The sequence below is a fragment of the Gopherus evgoodei genome, unplaced genomic scaffold, assembly GCF_007399415.2.
Source record: "Gopherus evgoodei ecotype Sinaloan lineage unplaced genomic scaffold, rGopEvg1_v1.p scaffold_138_arrow_ctg1, whole genome shotgun sequence".
In the NCBI taxonomy this organism is placed as follows: Eukaryota; Metazoa; Chordata; order Testudines; family Testudinidae; genus Gopherus; species Gopherus evgoodei.
The window spans coordinates 85,848-89,009 of record NW_022059801.1 but is presented as its reverse complement, the minus strand read 5'-3'; the positions used below and the strand labels follow the sequence as shown (position 1 = coordinate 89,009).

Below are 3,162 nucleotides of genomic sequence, written 5' to 3'. Positions count from 1 at the left end.
ACAGGGAAAAACAGTCTCCCCTATGGAACCGAGGAGTCCTGGATCCCAATCCCTGTGCTCTAGACCCTTTCCAATTCCAGAGCCAAGGATAGAACCCAGGGGTCCTGGTGTCCAGCCCCTCCCTGCTCTGACCACTAAACCCCACTGCCCTCCCAGGGTGGTGCAGGGGTCACTGGGTCCGTGTCCCAGCTCTGCTAAGGGCCTTGACTGATTTTCCCAAAGTGCTTCCTTCTGAATCTAGCTGACGAAGTGGGGATTGACGCATGAAAGCTCATGCTCCAATACGTCTGTTGGTCTATAAGGTGCCACAGGACTCTTTGCTGCTTTTACAGATCCAGCACATCTGCCCCCTCTGCCCGGTCACTGCCCACCCCCGTGTGGGGGCACCAGCACTGTGCTGAGTAGTGATGGAAAATTGTCCAAGCTGGCCCAGGGGAGACGTGTGTGTCCCTGCTGCCCTCTGCTGAGCCCTGCTCTGTGTGTGTGTGCGTCTGTGACACTGTATCAGTGTGTTGCTGGGCTAACCAGTAGGAAATGGCTTTGCAGGATTTTTGTATTCTGCAGCAAGTGACTGACACACACATGCAAAGGGACTCACACAATCCCAAGAACACTCACACACAACACACCCAGAGGGACATGTTAGTCCAACCCCCAAAGAGAGAAACAATCACACCCCCAGCCACACTCACAATAACCCCCCCACACACACCATAACATTCACAGTTGTGCTCAGAGACACAACTGCACGCAGTTCACTCCCACTGCTCCAAATACAAGGACCTCCTGCCCCACACAGCATGTGCCAAGGCCTGTTGAACTCACTGCCACTGGACAGCTACCAGTGAGAATGACCCCCTCGTGCTGGATCATCTGCTTGGCCCCCCACTCCCTCTCGGGGCACGCTGTGCGGCATGGCTGGGGATTGTGCAATAGCAGGCTGGGGCCGGGTCACTCCACTTCCTGCAGGAAGTAGCCAGCCCCCTGTCCCCCACAGAGGCCTGGGACCAGCCCCCCTCTGCTTCCCCCCACGCAGGCCTGGGGCCTCAGCCTGCTCTGCTCCCCTGGCTCCCAAGTTTAGGGGGAGGGGGGAACCGCCCCACAGCACTCGCCAGCAGCATGGCTGGGAGCCAGAGGAGTGGACCATGCAGTGAGTGCACGGGCCGGGGGGGCAGGGCTGGGGCGGAGCAGGGGCGGGGGCCATGGCAAAGAGCCAGGCAGCCCCCCCTGCAGCAGCTCCCCACCTCAGCTCACCTCCGCTCTGCCTTCTCCTCTGAGCACGCTGGCACTGCTCCACTTCTCCTGCCTCCCAGACTTGCGGTGCTAATCAGCTGTTTAGTGCGGCAAGCCTGGGAGGGGAGGAGAATTAGAGCGGGGGCAGCGTGCTCAGGGGAGAAGACGGAGCAGAGGTGAGCTGGGACAGGGAGCAGTTCCCCTGCATGCCCCCACCCCCGTTACTTTCTGCGGGCAGCCCTCTCCCCACCCCACCCCCAGCTCCCTGCCCCAGCTCACCTCCACTCCTACGCTGCCTCTTCCCCCAAGACCCCTCCTCCCACTCACTGCTCTCGGCCCCCTCCCCACCCTCACTCACCCTTACGGTCATTACAGAGTGGCAAGGCAGAGCCCTCCCATTTTTAAAAGTCCTGGGGTGTTGTTCGCCCCTGTTCAGGCACCCCTGGGTTCCAGCACTTCACACAGCTCTCCCTGATTTCAGCTGTTAGTGAGGGAGCCTCACTGCTAGCGCAGACTGGGCAGTTTCTTGCATGAGAGACACTGTCCCTAAGCAGGACTAATGCTCAGACCTGGTGATCAGTGATTTCAGATCTGTTGGTCTGCAGCAAGACTCTACAGTGAGTCTTAATCAGCTCTGTTATTACACAGGGACGAACAAAAGGGTCAAATGGTGCCTGGAAGCCTTAAGAAGAATCCACCCCACCAAGTACAATGCTTGTTGATACCAGCTCCTAACCCCACTGAGAATGTTTTGGGGTCACTCCTTGCCTTTATCAACCTAGGGGACTGAGAAACAGGTGCTCCAGTGGCACAATTGGTTAGCGCACAGTACTTATAGGGCAGTGCTGAGAGGAGCTATGCTGAGGTTGTGAGTTCAAGCCTCACCTGGAGCACTGGTTTTCATTAGCCAAATGGCTTCACCCCCTCATTTGGCCCTATGGAATGTAGAATTCTAGCCCTGGGGACATTGAAGCAGGGTAGGAATCAAAAATGCCCCTTCACTTATTACCTCCTCTCCAGAGTGCAGGTCAGAATCTACAATCCTTTCTCCCCCACCAGCCCCTGTGCCAGGATGCCGCAAGCAGAGCCTGGAGTCCTGCCCATCCTTGACCCCTGAGCCTGGAGGGAGAGGAGCAAGGAGCCATTGTTAGAGGGCTTTGGCTTTCCCTTCCCCTGCCCACTTCCCTGGCTCTTGTCACGCAGACAGCAAGCAGCAAAAGACCATAAGTCCAAAGTGCAGACAAAGGGATGTTTACTGGGGTGAGTTTCCAAGCAAGCAGATTCCAAAGCCCTTCACACCAGTCAGGCTGATCTCTATACACCGACAGAGTCTGTTCCCCTGTGTTCCCTTCCCAGCTCTGACACCACAGAGCGTTTACCTCACATCCCTACAGACAATTCTTTCCTGGGTGTCTGGCTGGTGAGTCTTGCCCACATGCTCAGGGTTTAGCTGATCACCATATTTGGGGTCAGGAAGGAATTTTCCTCCAGGGCACATTGGCAGAGACCCTGGGGGGTTTTCAACTTTCTCTGCAGCGTCGGGCACGGGTCACTTGCTGGAGGATTCTCTGCACCTTGAAGTCTTTAAACAATGAGTTGAGGACTTCAATAGCTCAGACATAGGTCAGGGGTTTGTTACAGGAGTGGGTGGGTGAGAGTCTGTGGCCTGCGTTGTGCAGGAGGTCGGACTAGACGATCATAATGGTCCCTTCTGACCTTAAAGTCTATGAGTCTATGAGCTCTGACACTGCAGAGTGTTTACCTCACGTCCCCCTTCCCAGCTCCGACACTGCAGAGCCTTGCCTGTGTCCCTGTTCCCCGTTCCCTATTCCCATCTCCTCCCATTAGCAAGCATGAGTCTAATTTCTCTGCCCACTGCCTGTTTGACCTCAGTTTATACAGTAATATTCTCAGCTAGAACTTAACCAA

At 56.1% G+C, this 3,162-nt stretch overlaps 1 non-coding gene across 1 annotated transcript; it reads left to right on the top strand.

Moving 5' to 3' along the window:
• The first annotated feature begins 2,032 nt into the window (after positions 1-2,032).
• TRNAI-UAU lies at positions 2,033-2,126 on the top strand. The gene is made up of 2 exons: positions 2,033-2,070; positions 2,091-2,126. It is a non-coding gene; the product is annotated as a tRNA-Ile (tRNA).
• Positions 2,127-3,162: the final 1,036 nt, after the last annotated feature.